Source organism: Pristiophorus japonicus, unplaced genomic scaffold, assembly GCF_044704955.1.
Source record: "Pristiophorus japonicus isolate sPriJap1 unplaced genomic scaffold, sPriJap1.hap1 HAP1_SCAFFOLD_210, whole genome shotgun sequence".
In the NCBI taxonomy this organism is placed as follows: domain Eukaryota; kingdom Metazoa; phylum Chordata; class Chondrichthyes; family Pristiophoridae; genus Pristiophorus; species Pristiophorus japonicus.
In genome coordinates this window covers 356909-379445 of record NW_027251799.1, presented here as the reverse complement: position 1 = coordinate 379445, position 22537 = coordinate 356909, and the positions used below count along the sequence as shown (strand labels likewise).

Sequence of the window (22537 nt, the reverse complement as noted above, 5' to 3'; positions counted from 1 at the left end):
TCATCATTCTGTGTCTGTTTCAAAGGGATGTGCTGTCTGTCCCGGATTTCCAATTTGAAATTTCAAAACCTGCCTTTGGAGGTTAAGGAATATTAGTTTGTTTGTGTGTTTCAGACTGGGCTGGTTTTACGTCCTTCCCTCCCTCCTTGTCTATCACCTGTGGCTTCAATAACAGTCTCTGCGCCGCGTGGTCCTGAGCCCCACTGCACAATTGCCTTCAGGGATGATCGAAATCTCACTTTATTCTTTTAAACGGGAACTGCTGTCAGTCAAGGGTCATTCTGCATCTGGGTAAAAGGGATGTCCTTGCAATCCCGGATCATTCTGTGTCTGTTTAAATGGGCTGGTTGTCAGTTCCGGTTCATAATCTTTCCCTTTAAAACGGATTTTCTCATAAACCCGGGTCATCCTGTATTGTTTGAGAAGGAGTATGATTTCAGCTGCAATGACCGAATTGTTAAACTATAGTGTTGCAATTTACATTGGGGTTGCCTGCGCCGGTGCGCACCCAGATCGCAGTGCATCTGTTCATTCACTCGAAATATGCTCATCTTTTCCTAAATCCACTCCTTGATATTGCAGTTGCCCCGAATTTGCTCGCAATATATACAACAACACAATGAATGTTGCTGGCAGCGGCCGCGTGGCCTAATGGATAAGGCGTCTGACTTCGATGACAACCGCAAAGTTATCAGAAGATTGCAGGTTCGAGTCCTGCCGCGGTCAACTTAGCTCGCTACGAGACATTTTATATTCTTTGTTGTGATTCTGCCGAGAAACCAACCATCTCTTCCAGTCACTCACCTGAAGTGAAGGAAGGCTGTTTGCTCAAAGAATCTCATGGCAAGTTTTCATCATTGTCGATCTGCATGCACGGGCAGAGCAAGCTGTGAAGTGGACTTTCTTGCACATTATTTCTGTTTGGATACAAAAAGCAGGAGATTGAATGGCTGACGATATCTTATAGCAGAGACGAGGTGGCCGAGAGGTTAAGGCGATGGACTGCTAATCCATTGTGCTCTGCACGCATGGGTTCGAATCCCATTCTCGTCGTCGTTGGCTTGCAGGTTAAACACTTTTTGACATTCACATTGAACCGAATCGCCAAATTCCCCTTTTACTTACAGGGATGCTGTACTTTCCTCATGTCATGTCTCAAATTAATAATATATTCGTCAAGAGGAGAACAGTTGCAGTACAATGGCGAGGGGCACTAATTAGATAGGTATCTGAGAGACAGCACATGCACGATGGGCCATAATATCATTTCTCACCACCGTCAGAATCTGAGAGCTGCGCTTTTCACTGTCGGCGGCTCGTTGGTCCACGGTTATAATTCTCCCTTCGGAATGATCACATTTGAAATGCGAGAGTCACGGGCCAAATCCCGGACGAGCCCCGCCATGTTTTACTCAAATTTCCGCTTCTAACAGCCGCTCGACATGTGAGAAAACAGACGTATTTCACGTTAAAACGTGTGATTTTACGCCGATGTTCCCTCAGCATCCAAATCCCAGAGCAAAGTGAAACCCGCCAAACTGAGTAAAGTTAAAATATCTCAGAGGTACTCGGCTCTGTGACTCGTTGGATAACCGAAAGCCTTGTTTGGTTCCGGCCGATACTTGATCAGTATATCTTCCTGTCTGTACGCATAAGTTCACCTCAATTGGGATAAGCATACATTCAGCGTCAATCTCCACCTCTGCCCTGAATATGAGTTCGTCCTGGTTCTCTAGAGCTGAAAAGATGAGAGAAGCTGCTTTTTGAATTCGTCCCTTGGCTGCCGAATTCAAAGCATACAGGAAATCAATCCGGGCTGGCAAAGCTGCCTGGTCTGATTAAAAGGCGGTGACAGCCTATATTGTAAGCATGTTCTCGTCTTCTGGCCTCAACATTAGGTTCAACGTATCGGATGATAAGCACCGCTCCCATTGTCTGGTAATGGTTCTGCTATTCCCACTAACACTTCCTCTGGACCATCGTTTGTTACGTTATTGCCCGATTACCACCCACTTTGCCTTTCTCCATTGTGCCATGTATTATTTAATCACTCCTTCGTTCCGCTGCATCACAAACGTTCCCATTTGACATTTCTCGCTGCGTATTTTTTCCAGGCGCTATTTTTGTTGAAAACATCTGTAATCTTTAACTTTTTCCTGAAATATCGGAATTATTATCCGACAGAACGTGAAACCGGATTCTTCCTCCACAAAATCTGCACGACCTGCCGAGTTTTACATATTTATCTGTTTTTATTCATTCTATTTCCGTGTCCCTTTTAAGGGGATTTGCTGTCTGTCCAAGATCATTCTCTGTCTCTGTAAAATGGTGTGCTATCAGACCCTCATCATTCTGTGTCTGTTTCAAAGGGATGTGCTGTCTGTCCCGGATTTCCAATTTGAAATTTCAAAACCTGCCTTTGGAGGTTAAGGAATATTAGTTTGTTTGTGTGTTTCAGACTGGGCTGGTTTTACGTCCTTCCCTCCCTCCTTGTCTATCACCTGTGGCTTCAATAACAGTCTCTGCGCCGCGTGGTCCTGAGCCCCACTGCACAATTGCCTTCAGGGATGATCGAAATCTCACTTTATTCTTTTAAAAGGGAACTGCTGTCAGTCAAGGGTCATTCTGCATCTGGGTAAAAGGGATGTCCTTGCAATCCCGGATCATTCTGTGTCTGTTTAAATGGGCTGGTTGTCAGTTCCGGTTCATAATCTTTCCCTTTAAAACGGATTTTCTCATAAACCCGGGTCATCCTGTATTGTTTGAGAAGGAGTATGATTTCAGCTGCAATGACCGAATTGTTAAACTATAGTGTTGCAATTTACATTGGGGTTGCCTGCGCCGGTGCGCACCCAGATCGCAGTGCATCTGTTCATTCACTCGAAATATGCTCATCTTTTCCTAAATCCACTCCTTGATATTGCAGTTGCCCCGAATTTGCTCGCAATATATACAACAACACAATGAATGTTGCTGGCAGCGGCCGCGTGGCCTAATGGATAAGGCGTCTGACTTCGATGACAACCGCAAAGTTATCAGAAGATTGCAGGTTCGAGTCCTGCCGCGGTCAACTTAGCTCGCTACGAGACATTTTATATTCTTTGTTGTGATTCTGCCGAGAAACCAACCATCACTTCCAGTCACTCACCTGAAGTGAAGGAAGGCTGTTTGCTCAAAGAATCTCATGGCAAGTTTTCATCATTGTCGATCTGCATGCACGGGCAGAGCAAGCTGTGAAGTGGACTTTCTTGCACATTATTTCTGTTTGGATACAAAAAGCAGGAGATTGAATGGCTGACGATATCTTATAGCAGAGACGAGGTGGCCGAGAGGTTAAGGCGATGGACTGCTAATCCATTGTGCTCTGCACGCATGGGTTCGAATCCCATTCTCGTCGTCGTTGGCTTGCAGCTTAAACACTTTTTGACATTCACATTGAACCGAATCGCCAAATTCCCCTTTTACTTACAGGGATGCTGTACTTTCCTCATGTCATGTCTCAAATTAATAATATATTCGTCAAGAGGAGAACAGTTGCAGTACAATGGCGAGGGGCACTAATTAGATAGGTATCTGAGAGACAGCACATGCACGATGGGCCATAATATCATTTCTCACCACCGTCAGAATCTGAGAGCTGCGCTTTTCACTGTCGGCGGCTCGTTGGTCCACGGTTATAATTCTCCCTTCGGAATGATCACATTTGAAATGCGAGAGTCACGGGCCAAATCCCGGACGAGCCCCGCCATGTTTTACTCAAATTTCCGCTTCTAACAGCCGCTCGACATGTGAGAAAACAGACGTATTTCACGTTAAAACGTGTGATTTTACGCCGATGTTCCCTCAGCATCCAAATCCCAGAGCAAAGTGAAACCCGCCAAACTGAGTAAAGTTAAAATATCTCAGAGGTACTCGGCTCTGTGACTCGTTGGATAACCGAAAGCCTTGTTTGGTTCCGGCCGATACTTGATCAGTATATCTTCCTGTCTGTACGCATAAGTTCACCTCAATTGGGATAAGCATACATTCAGCGTCAATCTCCACCTCTGCCCTGAATATGAGTTCGTCCTGGTTCTCTAGAGCTGAAAAGATGAGAGAAGCTGCTTTTTGAATTCGTCCCTTGGCTGCCGAATTCAAAGCATACAGGAAATCAATCCGGGCTGGCAAAGCTGCCTGGTCTGATTAAAAGGCGGTGACAGCCTATATTGTAAGCATGTTCTCGTCTTCTGGCCTCAACATTAGGTTCAACGTATCGGATGATAAGCACCGCTCCCATTGTCTGGTAATGGTTCTGCTATTCCCACTAACACTTCCTCTGGACCATCGTTTGTTACGTTATTGCCCGATTACCACCCACTTTGCCTTTCTCCATTGTGCCATGTATTATTTAATCACTCCTTCGTTCCGCTGCATCACAAACGTTCCCATTTGACATTTCTCGCTGCGTATTTTTTCCAGGCGCTATTTTTGTTGAAAACATCTGTAATCTTTAACTTTTTCCTGAAATATCGGAATTATTATCCGACAGAACGTGAAACCGGATTCTTCCTCCACAAAATCTGCACGACCTGCCGAGTTTTACATATTTATCTGTTTTTATTCATTCTATTTCCGTGTCCCTTTTAAGGGGATTTGCTGTCTGTCCAAGATCATTCTCTGTCTCTGTAAAATGGTGTGCTATCAGACCCTCATCATTCTGTGTCTGTTTCAAAGGGATGTGCTGTCTGTCCCGGATTTCCAATTTGAAATTTCAAAACCTGCCTTTGGAGGTTAAGGAATATTAGTTTGTTTGTGTGTTTCAGACTGGGCTGGTTTTACGTCCTTCCCTCCCTCCTTGTCTATCACCTGTGGCTTCAATAACAGTCTCTGCGCCGCGTGGTCCTGAGCCCCACTGCACAATTGCCTTCAGGGATGATCGAAATCTCACTTTATTCTTTTAAAAGGGAACTGCTGTCAGTCAAGGGTCATTCTGCATCTGGGTAAAAGGGATGTCCTTGCAATCCCGGATCATTCTGTGTCTGTTTAAATGGGCTGGTTGTCAGTTCCGGTTCATAATCTTTCCCTTTAAAACGGATTTTCTCATAAACCCGGGTCATCCTGTATTGTTTGAGAAGGAGTATGATTTCAGCTGCAATGACCGAATTGTTAAACTATAGTGTTGCAATTTACATTGGGGTTGCCTGCGCCGGTGCGCACCCAGATCGCAGTGCATCTGTTCATTCACTCGAAATATGCTCATCTTTTCCTAAATCCACTCCTTGATATTGCAGTTGCCCCGAATTTGCTCGCAATATATACAACAACACAATGAATGTTGCTGGCAGCGGCCGCGTGGCCTAATGGATAAGGCGTCTGACTTCGATGACAACCGCAAAGTTATCAGAAGATTGCAGGTTCGAGTCCTGCCGCGGTCAACTTAGCTCGCTACGAGACATTTTATATTCTTTGTTGTGATTCTGCCGAGAAACCAACCATCACTTCCAGTCACTCACCTGAAGTGAAGGAAGGCTGTTTGCTCAAAGAATCTCATGGCAAGTTTTCATCATTGTCGATCTGCATGCACGGGCAGAGCAAGCTGTGAAGTGGACTTTCTTGCACATTATTTCTGTTTGGATACAAAAAGCAGGAGATTGAATGGCTGACGATATCTTATAGCAGAGACGAGGTGGCCGAGAGGTTAAGGCGATGGACTGCTAATCCATTGTGCTCTGCACGCATGGGTTCGAATCCCATTCTCGTCGTCGTTGGCTTGCAGCTTAAACACTTTTTGACATTCACATTGAACCGAATCGCCAAATTCCCCTTTTACTTACAGGGATGCTGTACTTTCCTCATGTCATGTCTCAAATTAATAATATATTCATCAAGAGGAGAACAGTTGCAGTACAATGGCGAGGGGCACTAATTAGATAGGTATCTGAGAGACAGCACATGCATGATGGGCCATAATATCATTTCTCACCACCGTCAGAATCTGAGAGCTGCGCTTTTCACTGTCGGCGGCTCGTTGGTCCACGGTTATAATTCTCCCTTCGGAATGATCACATTTGAAATGCGAGAGTCACGGGCCAAATCCCGGACGAGCCCCGCCATGTTTTACTCAAATTTCCGCTTCTAACAGCCGCTCGACATGTGAGAAAACAGACGTATTTCACGTTAAAATGTGTGATTTTACGCCGATGTTCCCTCAGCATCCAAATCCCAGAGCAAAGTGAAACCCGCCAAACTGAGTAAAGTTAAAATATCTCAGAGGTACTCGGCTCTGTGACTCGTTGGATAACCGAAAGCCTTGTTTGGTTCCGGCCGATACTTGATCAGTATATCTTCCTGTCTGTACGCATAAGTGCACCTCAATTGGGATAAGCATACATTCAGCGTCAATCTCCACCTCTGCCCTGAATATGAGTTCGTCCTGGTTCTCTAGAGCTGAAAAGATGAGAGAAGCTGCTTTTTGAATTCGTCCCTTGGCTGCCGAATTCAAAGCATACAGGAAATCAATCCGGGCTGGCAAAGCTGCCTGGTCTGATTAAAAGGCGGTGACAGCCTATATTGTAAGCATGTTCTCGTCTTCTGGCCTCAACATTAGGTTCAACGTATCGGATGATAAGCACCGCTCCCATTGTCTGGTAATGGTTCTGCTATTCCCACTAACACTTCCTCTGGACCATCCTTTGTTACGTTATTGCCCGATTACCACCCACTTTGCCTTTCTCCATTGTGCCATGTATTATTTAATCACTCCTTCGTTCCGCTGCATCACAAACGTTCCCATTTGACATTTCTCGCTGCGTATTTTTTCCAGGCGCTATTTTTGTTGAAAACATCTGTAATCTTTAACTTTTTCCTGAAATATCGGAATTATTATCCGACAGAACGTGAAACCGGATTCTTCCTCCACAAAATCTGCACGACCTGCCGAGTTTTACATATTTATCTGTTTTTATTCATTCTATTTCCGTGTCCCTTTTAAGGGGATTTGCTGTCTGTTCAAGATCATTCTCTGTCTCTGTAAAATGGTGTGCTATCAGACCCTCATCATTCTGTGTCTGTTTCAAAGGGATGTGCTGTCTGTCCCGGATTTCCAATTTGAAATTTCAAAACCTGCCTTTGGAGGTTAAGGAATATTAGTTTGTTTGTGTGTTTCAGACTGGGCTGGTTTTACGTCCTTCCCTCCCTCCTTGTCCATCACCTGTGGCTTCAATAACAGTCTCTGCGCCGCGTGGTCCTGAGCCCCACTGCACAATTGCCTTCAGGGATGATCGAAATCTCACTTTATTCTTTTAAACGGGAACTGCTGTCAGTCAAGGGTCATTCTGCATCTGGGTAAAAGGGATGTCCTTGCAATCCCGGATCATTCTGTGTCTGTTTAAATGGGCTGGTTGTCAGTTCCGGTTCATAATCTTTCCCTTTAAAACGGATTTTCTCATAAACCCGGGTCATCCTGTATTGTTTGAGAAGGAGTATGATTTCAGCTGCAATGACCGAATTGTTAAACTATAGTGTTGCAATTTACATTGGGGTTGCCTGCGCCGGTGCGCACCCAGATCGCAGTGCATCTGTTCATTCACTCGAAATATGCTCATCTTTTCCTAAATCCACTCCTTGATATTGCAGTTGCCCCGAATTTGCTCGCAATATATACAACAACACAATGAATGTTGCTGGCAGCGGCCGCGTGGCCTAATGGATAAGGCGTCTGACTTCGATGACAACCCCAAAGTTATCAGAAGATTGCAGGTTCGAGTCCTGCCGCGGTCAACTTAGCTCGCTACGAGACATTTTATATTCTTTGTTGTGATTCTGCCGAGAAACCAACCATCTCTTCCAGTCACTCACCTGAAGTGAAGGAAGGCTGTTTGCTCAAAGAATCTCATGGCAAGTTTTCATCATTGTCGATCTGCATGCACGGGCAGAGCAAGCTGTGAAGTGGACTTTCTTGCACATTATTTCTGTTTGGATACAAAAAGCAGGAGATTGAATGGCTGACGATATCTTATAGCAGAGACGAGGTGGCCGAGAGGTTAAGGCGATGGATGCTAATCCATTGTGCTCTGCACGCATGGGTTCGAATCCCATTCTCGTCGTCGTTGGCTTGCAGGTTAAACACTTTTTGACATTCACATTTAACCTAATCGCCAAATTCCCCTTTTACTTACAGGGATGCTGTACTTTCCTCATGTCATGTCTCAAATTAATAATATATTGGTCAAAAGGAGAACAGTTGCAGTACAATGGCGAGGGGCACTAATTAGATAGGTATCTGAGAGACAGCACATGCACGATGGGCCATAATATCATTTCTCACCACCGTCAGAATCTGAGAGCTGCGCTTTTCACTGTCGGCGTCTCGTTGGTCCACGATTATGATTCTCCCTTCGGAATGATCACATTTGAAATGCGAGAGTCACGGGCCAAATCCCGGACGAGCCCCGCCATGTTTTACTCAAATTTCCGCTTCTAACAGCCGCTCGACATGTGAGAAAACAGACGTATTTCACGTTAAAACGTGTGATTTTACGCCGATGTTCCCTCAGCATCCAAATCCCAGAGCAAAGTGAAACCCGCCAAACTGAGTAAAGTTAAAATATCTCAGAGGTACTCGGCTCTGTGACTCGTTGGATAACCGAAAGCCTTGTTTGGTTCCGGCCGATACTTGATCAGTATATCTTCCTGTCTGTACACATAAGTTCACCTCAATTGGGATAAGCATGCATTCAGCGTCAATCTCCACCTCTGCCCTGAATATGAGTTCGTCCTGGTTCTCTAGAGCTGAAAAGATGAGAGAAGCTGCTTTTTGAATTCGTCCCTTGGCTGCCGAATTCAAAGCATACAGGAAATCAATCCGGGCTGGCAAAGCTGCCTGGTCTGATTAAAAGGCGGTGACAGCCTATATTGTAAGCATGTTCTCGTCTTCTGGCCTCAACATTAGGTTCAACGTATCGGATGATAAGCACCGCTCCCATTGTCTGGTAATGGTTCTTCTATTCCCACTAACACTTCCTCTGGACCTTCCTTTGTTACGTTATTGCCCGATTACCACCCACTTTGCCTTTCTCCATTGTGCCATGTATTATTTAATCACTCCTTCGTTCCGCTGCATCACAAACGTTCCCATTTGACATTTCTCGCTGCGTATTTTTTCCAGGCGCTATTTTTGTTGAAAACATCTGTAATCTTTAACTTTTTCCTGAAATATCGGAATTATTATCAGACAAAACGTGAAACCGGATTCTTCCTCCACAAAATCTGCACGACCTGCCGAGTTTTACATATTTATCTGTTTTTATTCATTCTATTTCCGTGTCCCTTTTAAGGGGATTTGCTGTCTGTTCAAGATCATTCTCTGTCTCTGTAAAATGGTGTGCTATCAGACCCTCATCATTCTGTGTCTGTTTCAAAGGGATGTGCTGTCTGTCCCGGATTTCCAATTTGAAATTTCAAAACCTGCCTTTGGAGGTTAAGGAATATTAGTTTGTTTGTGTGTTTCAGACTGGGCTGGTTTTACGTCCTTCCCTCCCTCCTTGTCTATCACCTGTGGCTTCAATAACAGTCTCTGCGCCGCGTGGTCCTGAGCCCCACTGCACAATTGCCTTCAGGGATGATCGAAATCTCACTTTATTCTTTTAAACGGGAACTGCTGTCAGTCAAGGGTCATTCTGCATCTGGGTAAAAGGGATGTCCTTGCAATCCCGGATCATTCTGTGTCTGTTTAAATGGGCTGGTTGTCAGTTCCGGTTCATAATCTTTCCCTTTAAAACGGATTTTCTCATAAACCCGGGTCATCCTGTATTGTTTGAGAAGGAGTATGATTTCAGCTGCAATGACCGAATTGTTAAACTATAGGCTTCCAATTTACATTGGGGTTGCCTGCGCCGGTGCGCACCCAGATCGCAGTGCATCTGTTCATTCACTCGAAATATGCTCATCTTTTCCTAAATCCACTCCTTGATATTGCAGTTGCCCCGAATTTGCTCGCAATATATACAACAACACAATGAATGTTGCTGGCAGCGGCCGCGTGGCCTAATGGATAAGGCGTCTGACTTCGATGACAACCGCAAAGTTATCAGAAGATAGCAGGTTCGAGTCCTGCCGCGGTCAACTTAGCTCGCTACGAGACATTTTATATTCTTTCTTGTGATTCTGCCGAGAAACCAACCATCTCTTCCAGTCACTCACCTGAAGTGAAGGAAGGCTGTTTGCTCAAAGAATCTCATGGCAAGTTTTCATCATTGTCGATCTGCATGCACGGGCAGAGCAAGCTGTGAAGTGGACTTTCTTGCACATTATTTCTGTTTGGATACAAAAAGCAGGAGATTGAATGGCTGACGATATCTTATAGCAGAGACGAGGTGGCCGAGAGGTTAAGGCGATGGACTGCTAATCCATTGTGCTCTGCACGCATGGGTTCGAATCCCATTCTCGTCGTCTTTGGCTTGCAGCTTAAACACTTTTTGACATTCACATTGAACCGAATCGCCAAATTCCCCTTTTACTTACAGGGTTGCTGTACTTTCCTCATGTCATGTCTCAAATTAATAATATATTCGTCAAGAGGAGAACAGTTGCAGTACAATGGCGAGGGGCACTAATTGGATAGGTATCTGAGAGACAGCACATGCACGATGGGCCACAATATCATTTCTCACCACCGTCAGAATCTGAGAGCTGCGCTTTTCACTGTCGGCGGCTCGTTGGTCCACGGTTATAATTCTCCCTTCGGAATGATCACATTTGAAATGCGAGAGTCACGGGCCAAATCCCGGACGAGCCCCGCCATGTTTTACTCAAATTTCCGCTTCTAACAGCCGCTCGACATGTGAGAAAACAGACGTATTTCACGTTAAAACGTGTGATTTTACGCCGATGTTCCCTCAGCATCCAAATCCCCGAGCAAAGTGAAACCCGCCAAACTGAGTAAAGTTAAAATATCTCAGAGGTACTCGGCTCTGTGACTCGTTGGATAACCGAAAGCCTTGTTTGGTTCCGGCCGATACTTGATCAGTATATCTTCCTGTCTGTACGCATAAGTTCACCTCAATTGGGATAAGCATACATTCAGCGTCAATCTCCACCTCTGCCCTGAATATGAGTGCGTCCTGGTTCTCTAGAGCTGAAAAGATGAGAGAAGCTGCTTTTTGAATTCGTCCCTTGGCTGCCGAATTCAAAGCATACAGGAAATCAATCCGGGCTGGAAAAGCTGCCTGGTCTGATTAAAAGGCGGTGACAGCCTATATTGTAAGCATGTTCTCGTCTTCTGGCCTCAACATTAGGTTCAACGTATCGGATGATAAGCACCGCTCCCATTGTCTGGTAATGGTTCTGCTATTCCCACTAACACTTCCTCTGGACCATCCTTTGTTACGTTATTGCCCGGTTACCACCCACTTTGCCTTTCTCCATTGTGCCATGTATTATTTAATCACTCCTTCGTTCCGCTGCATCACAAACGTTCCCATTTGACATTTCTCGCTGCGTATTTTTTCCAGGCGCTATTTTTGTTGAAAACATCTGTAATCTTTAACTTTTTCCTGAAATATCGGAATTATTATCCGACAGAACGTGAAACCGGATTCTTCCTCCACAAAATCTGCACGACCTGCCGAGTTTTACATATTTATCTGTTTTTATTCATTCTATTTCCGTGTCCCTTTTAAGGGGATTTGCTGTCTGTCCAAGATCATTCTCTGTCTCTGTAAAATGGTGTGCTATCAGACCCTCATCATTCTGTGTCTGTTTCAAAGGGATGTGCTGTCCGTCCCGGATTTCCAATTTGAAATTTCAAAACCTGCCTTTGGAGGTTAAGGAATATTAGTTTGTTTGTGTGTTTCAGACCGGGCTGGTTTTACGTCCTTCCCTCCCTCCTTGTCTATCACCTGTGGCTTCAATAACAGTCTCTGCGCCGCGTTCCTGAGCCCCACTGCACAATTGCCTTCAGGGATGATCGAAATCTCACTTTATTCTTTTAAAAGGGAACTGCTGTCAGTCAAGGGTCATTCTGCATCTGGGTAAAAGGGATGTCCTTGCAATCCCGGATCATTCTGTGTCTGTTTAAATGGGCTGGTTGTCAGTTCCGGTTCATAATCTTTCCCTTTAAAACGGATTTTCTCATAAACCCGGGTCATCCTGTATTGTTTGAGAAGGAGTATGATTTCAGCTGCAATGACCGAATTGTTAAACTATAGTGTTGCAATTTACATTGGGGTTGCCTGCGCCGGTGCGCACCCAGATCGCAGTGCATCTGTTCATTCACTCGAAATATGCTCATCTTTTCCTAAATCCACTCCTTGATATTGCAGTTGCCCCGAATTTGCTCGCAATATATACAACAACACAATGAATGTTGCTGGCAGCGGCCGCGTGGCCTAATGGATAAGGCGTCTGACTTCGATGACAACCGCAAAGTTATCAGAAGATTGCAGGTTCGAGTCCTGCCGCGGTCAACTTAGCTCGCTACGAGACATTTTATATTCTTTGTTGTGATTCTGCCGAGAAACCAACCATCACTTCCAGTCACTCACCTGAAGTGAAGGAAGGCTGTTTGCTCAAAGAATCTCATGGCAAGTTTTCATCATTGTCGATCTGCATGCACGGGCAGAGCAAGCTGTGAAGTGGACTTTCTTGCACATTATTTCTGTTTGGATACAAAAAGCAGGAGATTGAATGGCTGACGATATCTTATAGCAGAGACGAGGTGGCCGAGAGGTTAAGGCGATGGACTGCTAATCCATTGTGCTCTGCACGCATGGGTTCGAATCCCATTCTCGTCGTCGTTGGCTTGCAGCTTAAACACTTTTTGACATTCACATTGAACCGAATCGCCAAATTCCCCTTTTACTTACAGGGATGCTGTACTTTCCTCATGTCATGTCTCAAATTAATAATATATTCGTCAAGAGGAGAACAGTTGCAGTACAATGGCGAGGGGCACTAATTAGATAGGTATCTGAGAGACAGCACATGCACGATGGGCCATAATATCATTTCTCACCACCGTCAGAATCTGAGAGCTGCGCTTTTCACTGTCGGCGGCTCGTTGGTCCACGGTTATAATTCTCCCTTCGGAATGATCACATTTGAAATGCGAGAGTCACGGGCCAAATCCCGGACGAGCCCCGCCATGTTTTACTCAAATTTCCGCTTCTAACAGCCGCTCGACATGTGAGAAAACAGACGTATTTCACGTTAAAACGTGTGATTTTACGCCGATGTTCCCTCAGCATCCAAATCCCAGAGCAAAGTGAAACCCGCCAAACTGAGTAAAGTTAAAATATCTCAGAGGTACTCGGCTCTGTGACTCGTTGGATAACCGAAAGCCTTGTTTGGTTCCGGCCGATACTTGATCAGTATATCTTCCTGTCTGTACGCATAAGTTCACCTCAATTGGGATAAGCATACATTCAGCGTCAATCTCCACCTCTGCCCTGAATATGAGTTCCTCCTGGTTCTCTAGAGCTGAAAAGATGAGAGAAGCTGCTTTTTGAATTCGTCCCTTGGCTGCCGAATTCAAAGCATACAGGAAATCAATCCGGGCTGGCAAAGCTGCCTGGTCTGATTAAAAGGCGGTGACAGCCTATATTGTAAGCATGTTCTCGTCTTCTGGCCTCAACATTAGGTTCAACGTATCGGATGATAAGCACCGCTCCCATTGTCTGGTAATGGTTCTGCTATTCCCACTAACACTTCCTCTGGACCATCGTTTGTTACGTTATTGCCCGATTACCACCCACTTTGCCTTTCTCCATTGTGCCATGTATTATTTAATCACTCCTTCGTTCCGCTGCATCACAAACGTTCCCATTTGACATTTCTCGCTGCGTATTTTTTCCAGGCGCTATTTTTGTTGAAAACATCTGTAATCTTTAACTTTTTCCTGAAATATCGGAATTATTATCCGACAGAACGTGAAACCGGATTCTTCCTCCACAAAATCTGCACGACCTGCCGAGTTTTACATATTTATCTGTTTTTATTCATTCTATTTCCGTGTCCCTTTTAAGGGGATTTGCTGTCTGTCCAAGATCATTCTCTGTCTCTGTAAAATGGTGTGCTATCAGACCCTCATCATTCTGTGTCTGTTTCAAAGGGATGTGCTGTCTGTCCCGGATTTCCAATTTGAAATTTCAAAACCTGCCTTTGGAGGTTAAGGAATATTAGTTTGTTTGTGTGTTTCAGACTGGGCTGGTTTTACGTCCTTCCCTCCCTCCTTGTCTATCACCTGTGGCTTCAATAACAGTCTCTGCGCCGCGTGGTCCTGAGCCCCACTGCACAATTGCCTTCAGGGATGATCGAAATCTCACTTTATTCTTTTAAAAGGGAACTGCTGTCAGTCAAGGGTCATTCTGCATCTGGGTAAAAGGGATGTCCTTGCAATCCCGGATCATTCTGTGTCTGTTTAAATGGGCTGGTTGTCAGTTCCGGTTCATAATCTTTCCCTTTAAAACGGATTTTCTCATAAACCCGGGTCATCCTGTATTGTTTGAGAAGGAGTATGATTTCAGCTGCAATGACCGAATTGTTAAACTATAGTGTTGCAATTTACATTGGGGTTGCCTGCGCCGGTGCGCACCCAGATCGCAGTGCATCTGTTCATTCACTCGAAATATGCTCATCTTTTCCTAAATCCACTCCTTGATATTGCAGTTGCCCCGAATTTGCTCGCAATATATACAACAACACAATGAATGTTGCTGGCAGCGGCCGCGTGGCCTAATGGATAAGGCGTCTGACTTCGATGACAACCGCAAAGTTATCAGAAGATTGCAGGTTCGAGTCCTGCCGCGGTCAACTTAGCTCGCTACGAGACATTTTATATTCTTTGTTGTGATTCTGCCGAGAAACCAACCATCACTTCCAGTCACTCACCTGAAGTGAAGGAAGGCTGTTTGCTCAAAGAATCTCATGGCAAGTTTTCATCATTGTCGATCTGCATGCACGGGCAGAGCAAGCTGTGAAGTGGACTTTCTTGCACATTATTTCTGTTTGGATACAAAAAGCAGGAGATTGAATGGCTGACGATATCTTATAGCAGAGACGAGGTGGCCGAGAGGTTAAGGCGATGGACTGCTAATCCATTGTGCTCTGCACGCATGGGTTCGAATCCCATTCTCGTCGTCGTTGGCTTGCAGCTTAAACACTTTTTGACATTCACATTGAACCGAATCGCCAAATTCCCCTTTTACTTACAGGGATGCTGTACTTTCCTCATGTCATGTCTCAAATTAATAATATATTCATCAAGAGGAGAACAGTTGCAGTACAATGGCGAGGGGCACTAATTAGATAGGTATCTGAGAGACAGCACATGCATGATGGGCCATAATATCATTTCTCACCACCGTCAGAATCTGAGAGCTGCGCTTTTCACTGTCGGCGGCTCGTTGGTCCACGGTTATAATTCTCCCTTCGGAATGATCACATTTGAAATGCGAGAGTCACGGGCCAAATCCCGGACGAGCCCCGCCATGTTTTACTCAAATTTCCGCTTCTAACAGCCGCTCGACATGTGAGAAAACAGACGTATTTCACGTTAAAATGTGTGATTTTACGCCGATGTTCCCTCAGCATCCAAATCCCAGAGCAAAGTGAAACCCGCCAAACTGAGTAAAGTTAAAATATCTCAGAGGTACTCGGCTCTGTGACTCGTTGGATAACCGAAAGCCTTGTTTGGTTCCGGCCGATACTTGATCAGTATATCTTCCTGTCTGTACGCATAAGTGCACCTCAATTGGGATAAGCATACATTCAGCGTCAATCTCCACCTCTGCCCTGAATATGAGTTCGTCCTGGTTCTCTAGAGCTGAAAAGATGAGAGAAGCTGCTTTTTGAATTCGTCCCTTGGCTGCCGAATTCAAAGCATACAGGAAATCAATCCGGGCTGGCAAAGCTGCCTGGTCTGATTAAAAGGCGGTGACAGCCTATATTGTAAGCATGTTCTCGTCTTCTGGCCTCAACATTAGGTTCAACGTATCGGATGATAAGCACCGCTCCCATTGTCTGGTAATGGTTCTGCTATTCCCACTAACACTTCCTCTGGACCATCCTTTGTTACGTTATTGCCCGATTACCACCCACTTTGCCTTTCTCCATTGTGCCATGTATTATTTAATCACTCCTTCGTTCCGCTGCATCACAAACGTTCCCATTTGACATTTCTCGCTGCGTATTTTTTCCAGGCGCTATTTTTGTTGAAAACATCTGTAATCTTTAACTTTTTCCTGAAATATCGGAATTATTATCCGACAGAACGTGAAACCGGATTCTTCCTCCACAAAATCTGCACGACCTGCCGAGTTTTACATATTTATCTGTTTTTATTCATTCTATTTCCGTGTCCCTTTTAAGGGGATTTGCTGTCTGTTCAAGATCATTCTCTGTCTCTGTAAAATGGTGTGCTATCAGACCCTCATCATTCTGTGTCTGTTTCAAAGGGATGTGCTGTCTGTCCCGGATTTCCAATTTGAAATTTCAAAACCTGCCTTTGGAGGTTAAGGAATATTAGTTTGTTTGTGTGTTTCAGACTGGGCTGGTTTTACGTCCTTCCCTCCCTCCTTGTCCATCACCTGTGGCTTCAATAACAGTCTCTGCGCCGCGTGGTCCTGAGCCCCACTGCACAATTGCCTTCAGGGATGATCGAAATCTCACTTTATTCTTTTAAACGGGAACTGCTGTCAGTCAAGGGTCATTCTGCATCTGGGTAAAAGGGATGTCCTTGCAATCCCGGATCATTCTGTGTCTGTTTAAATGGGCTGGTTGTCAGTTCCGGTTCATAATCTTTCCCTTTAAAACGGATTTTCTCATAAACCCGGGTCATCCTGTATTGTTTGAGAAGGAGTATGATTTCAGCTGCAATGACCGAATTGTTAAACTATAGTGTTGCAATTTACATTGGGGTTGCCTGCGCCGGTGCGCACCCAGATCGCAGTGCATCTGTTCATTCACTCGAAATATGCTCATCTTTTCCTAAATCCACTCCTTGATATTGCAGTTGCCCCGAATTTGCTCGCAATATATACAACAACACAATGAATGTTGCTGGCAGCGGCCGCGTGGCCTAATGGATAAGGCGTCTGACTTCGATGACAACCCCAAAGTTATCAGAAGATTGCAGGTTCGAGTCCTGCCGCGGTCAACTTAGCTCGCTACGAGACATTTTATATTCTTTGTTGTGATTCTGCCGAGAAACCAACCATCTCTTCCAGTCACTCACCTGAAGTGAAGGAAGGCTGTTTGCTCAAAGAATCTCATGGCAAGTTTTCATCATTGTCGATCTGCATGCACGGGCAGAGCAAGCTGTGAAGTGGACTTTCTTGCACATTATTTCTGTTTGGATACAAAAAGCAGGAGATTGAATGGCTGACGATATCTTATAGCAGAGACGAGGTGGCCGAGAGGTTAAGGCGATGGATGCTAATCCATTGTGCTCTGCACGCATGGGTTCGAATCCCATTCTCGTCGTCGTTGGCTTGCAGGTTAAACACTTTTTGACATTCACATTTAACCTAATCGCCAAATTCCCCTTTTACTTACAGGGATGCTGTACTTTCCTCATGTCATGTCTCAAATTAATAATATATTGGTCAAAAGGAGAACAGTTGCAGTACAATGGCGAGGGGCACTAATTAGATAGGTATCTGAGAGACAGCACATGCACGATGGGCCATAATATCATTTCTCACCACCGTCAGAATCTGAGAGCTGCGCTTTTCACTGTCGGCGTCTCGTTGGTCCACGATTATGATTCTCCCTTCGGAATGATCACATTTGAAATGCGAGAGTCACGGGCCAAATCCCGGACGAGCCCCGCCATGTTTTACTCAAATTTCCGCTTCTAACAGCCGCTCGACATGTGAGAAAACAGACGTATTTCACGTTAAAACGTGTGATTTTACGCCGATGTTCCCTCAGCATCCAAATCCCAGAGCAAAGTGAAACCCGCCAAACTGAGTAAAGTTAAAATATCTCAGAGGTACTCGGCTCTGTGACTCGTTGGATAACCGAAAGCCTTGTTTGGTTCCGGCCGATACTTGATCAGTATATCTTCCTGTCTGTACACATAAGTTCACCTCAATTGGGATAAGCATGCATTCAGCGTCAATCTCCACCTCTGCCCTGAATATGAGTTCGTCCTGGTTCTCTAGAGCTGAAAAGATGAGAGAAGCTGCTTTTTGAATTCGTCCCTTGGCTGCCGAATTCAAAGCATACAGGAAATCAATCCGGGCTGGCAAAGCTGCCTGGTCTGATTAAAAGGCGGTGACAGCCTATATTGTAAGCATGTTCTCGTCTTCTGGCCTCAACATTAGGTTCAACGTATCGGATGATAAGCACCGCTCCCATTGTCTGGTAATGGTTCTTCTATTCCCACTAACACTTCCTCTGGACCTTCCTTTGTTACGTTATTGCCCGATTACCACCCACTTTGCCTTTCTCCATTGTGCCATGTATTATTTAATCACTCCTTCGTTCCGCTGCATCACAAACGTTCCCATTTGACATTTCTCGCTGCGTATTTTTTCCAGGCGCTATTTTTGTTGAAAACATCTGTAATCTTTAACTTTTTCCTGAAATATCGGAATTATTATCAGACAAAACGTGAAACCGGATTCTTCCTCCACAAAATCTGCACGACCTGCCGAGTTTTACATATTTATCTGTTTTTATTCATTCTATTTCCGTGTCCCTTTTAAGGGGATTTGCTGTCTGTTCAAGATCATTCTCTGTCTCTGTAAAATGGTGTGCTATCAGACCCTCATCATTCTGTGTCTGTTTCAAAGGGATGTGCTGTCTGTCCCGGATTTCCAATTTGAAATTTCAAAACCTGCCTTTGGAGGTTAAGGAATATTAGTTTGTTTGTGTGTTTCAGACTGGGCTGGTTTTACGTCCTTCCCTCCCTCCTTGTCTATCACCTGTGGCTTCAATAACAGTCTCTGCGCCGCGTGGTCCTGAGCCCCACTGCACAATTGCCTTCAGGGATGATCGAAATCTCACTTTATTCTTTTAAACGGGAACTGCTGTCAGTCAAGGGTCATTCTGCATCTGGGTAAAAGGGATGTCCTTGCAATCCCGGATCATTCTGTGTCTGTTTAAATGGGCTGGTTGTCAGTTCCGGTTCATAATCTTTCCCTTTAAAACGGATTTTCTCATAAACCCGGGTCATCCTGTATTGTTTGAGAAGGAGTATGATTTCAGCTGCAATGACCGAATTGTTAAACTATAGGCTTCCAATTTACATTGGGGTTGCCTGCGCCGGTGCGCACCCAGATCGCAGTGCATCTGTTCATTCACTCGAAATATGCTCATCTTTTCCTAAATCCACTCCTTGATATTGCAGTTGCCCCGAATTTGCTCGCAATATATACAACAACACAATGAATGTTGCTGGCAGCGGCCGCGTGGCCTAATGGATAAGGCGTCTGACTTCGATGACAACCGCAAAGTTATCAGAAGATAGCAGGTTCGAGTCCTGCCGCGGTCAACTTAGCTCGCTACGAGACATTTTATATTCTTTCTTGTGATTCTGCCGAGAAACCAACCATCTCTTCCAGTCACTCACCTGAAGTGAAGGAAGGCTGTTTGCTCAAAGAATCTCATGGCAAGTTTTCATCATTGTCGATCTGCATGCACGGGCAGAGCAAGCTGTGAAGTGGACTTTCTTGCACATTATTTCTGTTTGGATACAAAAAGCAGGAGATTGAATGGCTGACGATATCTTATAGCAGAGACGAGGTGGCCGAGAGGTTAAGGCGATGGACTGCTAATCCATTGTGCTCTGCACGCATGGGTTCGAATCCCATTCTCCTCGTCTTTGGCTTGCAGCTTAAACACTTTTTGACATTCACATTGAACCGAATCGCCAAATTCCCCTTTTACTTACAGGGTTGCTGTACTTTCCTCATGTCATGTCTCAAATTAATAATATATTCGTCAAGAGGAGAACAGTTGCAGTACAATGGCGAGGGGCACTAATTGGATAGGTATCTGAGAGACAGCACATGCACGATGGGCCACAATATCATTTCTCACCACCGTCAGAATCTGAGAGCTGCGCTTTTCACTGTCGGCGGCTCGTTGGTCCACGGTTATAATTCTCCCTTCGGAATGATCACATTTGAAATGCGAGAGTCACGGGCCAAATCCCGGACGAGCCCCGCCATGTTTTACTCAAATTTCCGCTTCTAACAGCCGCTCGACATGTGAGAAAACAGACGTATTTCACGTTAAAACGTGTGATTTTACGCCGATGTTCCCTCAGCATCCAAATCCCCGAGCAAAGTGAAACCCGCCAAACTGAGTAAAGTTAAAATATCTCAGAGGTACTCGGCTCTGTGACTCGTTGGATAACCGAAAGCCTTGTTTGGTTCCGGCCGATACTTGATCAGTATATCTTCCTGTCTGTACGCATAAGTTCACCTCAATTGGGATAAGCATACATTCAGCGTCAATCTCCACCTCTGCCCTGAATATGAGTGCGTCCTGGTTCTCTAGAGCTGAAAAGATGAGAGAAGCTGCTTTTTGAATTCGTCCCTTGGCTGCCGAATTCAAAGCATACAGGAAATCAATCCGGGCTGGAAAAGCTGCCTGGTCTGATTAAAAGGCGGTGACAGCCTATATTGTAAGCATGTTCTCGTCTTCTGGCCTCAACATTAGGTTCAACGTATCGGATGATAAGCACCGCTCCCATTGTCTGGTAATGGTTCTGCTATTCCCACTAACACTTCCTCTGGACCATCCTTTGTTACGTTATTGCCCGGTTACCACCCACTTTGCCTTTCTCCATTGTGCCATGTATTATTTAATCACTCCTTCGTTCCGCTGCATCACAAACGTTCCCATTTGACATTTCTCGCTGCGTATTTTTTCCAGGCGCTATTTTTGTTGAAAACATCTGTAATCTTTAACTTTTTCCTGAAATATCGGAATTATTATCCGACAGAACGTGAAACCGGATTCTTCCTCCACAAAATCTGCACGACCTGCCGAGTTTTACATATTTATCTGTTTTTATTCATTCTATTTCCGTGTCCCTTTTAAGGGGATTTGCTGTCTGTCCAAGATCATTCTCTGTCTCTGTAAAATGGTGTGCTATCAGACCCTCATCATTCTGTGTCTGTTTCAAAGGGATGTGCTGTCCGTCCCGGATTTCCAATTTGAAATTTCAAAACCTGCCTTTGGAGGTTAAGGAATATTAGTTTGTTTGTGTGTTTCAGACCGGGCTGGTTTTACGTCCTTCCCTCCCTCCTTGTCTATCACCTGTGGCTTCAATAACAGTCTCTGCGCCGCGTTCCTGAGCCCCACTGCACAATTGCCTTCAGGGATGATCGAAATCTCACTTTATTCTTTTAAAAGGGAACTGCTGTCAGTCAAGGGTCATTCTGCATCTGGGTAAAAGGGATGTCCTTGCAATCCCGGATCATTCTGTGTCTGTTTAAATGGGCTGGTTGTCAGTTCCGGTTCATAATCTTTCCCTTTAAAACGGATTTTCTCATAAACCCGGGTCATCCTGTATTGTTTGAGAAGGAGTATGATTTCAGCTGCAATGACCGAATTGTTAAACTATAGTGTTGCAATTTACATTGGGGTTGCCTGCGCCGGTGCGCACCCAGATCGCAGTGCATCTGTTCATTCACTCGAAATATGCTCATCTTTTCCTAAATCCACTCCTTGATATTGCAGTTGCCCCGAATTTGCTCGCAATATATACAACAACACAATGAATGTTGCTGGCAGCGGCCGCGTGGCCTAATGGATAAGGCGTCTGACTTCGATGACAACCGCAAAGTTATCAGAAGATTGCAGGTTCGAGTTCTGCCGCGGTCAACTTAGCTCGCTACGAGACATTTTATATTCTTTGTTGTGATTCTGCCGAGAAACCAACCATCTCTTCCAGTCACTCACCTGAAGTGAAGGAAGGCTGTTTGCTCAAAGAATCTCATGGCAAGTTTTCATCATTGTCGATCTGCATGCACGGGCAGAGCAAGCTGTGAAGTGGACTTTCTTACACATTATTTCTGTTTGGATACAAAAAGCAGGAGATTGAATGGCTGACGATATCTTATGGCAGAGACGAGGTGGCCGAGAGATTAAGGCGATGGACTGCTAATCCATTGTGCTCTGCACGCATGAGTTCGAATCCCATTCTCGTCGTCGTTGGCTTGCAGCTTAAACACTTTTTGACATTCACATTTAACCTAATCGCCAAATTCCCCTTTTACTTACAGGGATGCTGTACTTTCCTCATGTCATGTCTCAAATTAATAATATATTCGTCAAGAGGAGAACAGTTGCAGTACAATGGCGAGGGGCACTAATTAGATAGGTATCTGAGAGACAGCACATGCACGGTGGGCCATAATATCATTTCTCACCACCGTCAGAATCTGAGAGCTGCGCTTTTCACTGTCGGCGGCTCATTGGTCCACGGCTATGATTCTCCCTTCGGATTGATCACATTTGAAATGCGAGAGTCACGGGCCAAATCCCGGACGAGCCCCGCCATGTTTTACTCAAATTTCCGCTTCTAACAGCCGCTCGACATGTG

At 44.9% G+C, this 22537-nt stretch overlaps 18 non-coding genes across 18 annotated transcripts; all 18 read left to right on the top strand.

The window, feature by feature from the left end:
- Positions 1 to 637: 637 nt before the first annotated feature.
- trnar-ucg (transfer RNA arginine (anticodon UCG)) lies at positions 638 to 726 on the top strand. Its single transcript is given in 2 exon segments — positions 638 to 674; positions 691 to 726. It is a non-coding gene; the product is annotated as a tRNA-Arg (tRNA).
- Positions 727 to 971: 245 nt separating this feature from the next.
- trnas-gcu (transfer RNA serine (anticodon GCU)) lies at positions 972 to 1053 on the top strand. The gene has a single exon. It is a non-coding gene; the product is annotated as a tRNA-Ser (tRNA).
- A 1928-nt stretch (positions 1054 to 2981) lies between these two features.
- On the top strand, positions 2982 to 3070 carry trnar-ucg (transfer RNA arginine (anticodon UCG)). Its single transcript is given in 2 exon segments — positions 2982 to 3018; positions 3035 to 3070. It is a non-coding gene; the product is annotated as a tRNA-Arg (tRNA).
- Positions 3071 to 3315: 245 nt separating this feature from the next.
- On the top strand, positions 3316 to 3397 carry trnas-gcu (transfer RNA serine (anticodon GCU)). Its single transcript has one exon. It is a non-coding gene; the product is annotated as a tRNA-Ser (tRNA).
- Positions 3398 to 5325: 1928 nt separating this feature from the next.
- trnar-ucg (transfer RNA arginine (anticodon UCG)) lies at positions 5326 to 5414 on the top strand. Its single transcript is given in 2 exon segments — positions 5326 to 5362; positions 5379 to 5414. It is a non-coding gene; the product is annotated as a tRNA-Arg (tRNA).
- A 245-nt stretch (positions 5415 to 5659) lies between these two features.
- Positions 5660 to 5741, top strand: trnas-gcu (transfer RNA serine (anticodon GCU)). The gene has a single exon. It is a non-coding gene; the product is annotated as a tRNA-Ser (tRNA).
- A 1928-nt stretch (positions 5742 to 7669) lies between these two features.
- trnar-ucg (transfer RNA arginine (anticodon UCG)) lies at positions 7670 to 7758 on the top strand. The gene is given in 2 exon segments: positions 7670 to 7706; positions 7723 to 7758. It is a non-coding gene; the product is annotated as a tRNA-Arg (tRNA).
- Positions 7759 to 10012: 2254 nt separating this feature from the next.
- Positions 10013 to 10101, top strand: trnar-ucg (transfer RNA arginine (anticodon UCG)). The gene is given in 2 exon segments: positions 10013 to 10049; positions 10066 to 10101. It is a non-coding gene; the product is annotated as a tRNA-Arg (tRNA).
- A 245-nt stretch (positions 10102 to 10346) lies between these two features.
- On the top strand, positions 10347 to 10428 carry trnas-gcu (transfer RNA serine (anticodon GCU)). Its single transcript has one exon. It is a non-coding gene; the product is annotated as a tRNA-Ser (tRNA).
- Positions 10429 to 12354: 1926 nt separating this feature from the next.
- Positions 12355 to 12443, top strand: trnar-ucg (transfer RNA arginine (anticodon UCG)). The gene is given in 2 exon segments: positions 12355 to 12391; positions 12408 to 12443. It is a non-coding gene; the product is annotated as a tRNA-Arg (tRNA).
- A 245-nt stretch (positions 12444 to 12688) lies between these two features.
- Positions 12689 to 12770, top strand: trnas-gcu (transfer RNA serine (anticodon GCU)). Its single transcript has one exon. It is a non-coding gene; the product is annotated as a tRNA-Ser (tRNA).
- Positions 12771 to 14698: 1928 nt separating this feature from the next.
- Positions 14699 to 14787, top strand: trnar-ucg (transfer RNA arginine (anticodon UCG)). The gene is given in 2 exon segments: positions 14699 to 14735; positions 14752 to 14787. It is a non-coding gene; the product is annotated as a tRNA-Arg (tRNA).
- A 245-nt stretch (positions 14788 to 15032) lies between these two features.
- On the top strand, positions 15033 to 15114 carry trnas-gcu (transfer RNA serine (anticodon GCU)). Its single transcript has one exon. It is a non-coding gene; the product is annotated as a tRNA-Ser (tRNA).
- Positions 15115 to 17042: 1928 nt separating this feature from the next.
- Positions 17043 to 17131, top strand: trnar-ucg (transfer RNA arginine (anticodon UCG)). The gene is given in 2 exon segments: positions 17043 to 17079; positions 17096 to 17131. It is a non-coding gene; the product is annotated as a tRNA-Arg (tRNA).
- Positions 17132 to 19385: 2254 nt separating this feature from the next.
- On the top strand, positions 19386 to 19474 carry trnar-ucg (transfer RNA arginine (anticodon UCG)). Its single transcript is given in 2 exon segments — positions 19386 to 19422; positions 19439 to 19474. It is a non-coding gene; the product is annotated as a tRNA-Arg (tRNA).
- Positions 19475 to 19719: 245 nt separating this feature from the next.
- Positions 19720 to 19804, top strand: trnas-gcu (transfer RNA serine (anticodon GCU)). Its single transcript has one exon. It is a non-coding gene; the product is annotated as a tRNA-Ser (tRNA).
- Positions 19805 to 21727: 1923 nt separating this feature from the next.
- trnar-ucg (transfer RNA arginine (anticodon UCG)) lies at positions 21728 to 21816 on the top strand. Its single transcript is given in 2 exon segments — positions 21728 to 21764; positions 21781 to 21816. It is a non-coding gene; the product is annotated as a tRNA-Arg (tRNA).
- Positions 21817 to 22061: 245 nt separating this feature from the next.
- trnas-gcu (transfer RNA serine (anticodon GCU)) lies at positions 22062 to 22143 on the top strand. Its single transcript has one exon. It is a non-coding gene; the product is annotated as a tRNA-Ser (tRNA).
- The last annotated feature ends 394 nt before the right edge of the window (positions 22144 to 22537 follow it).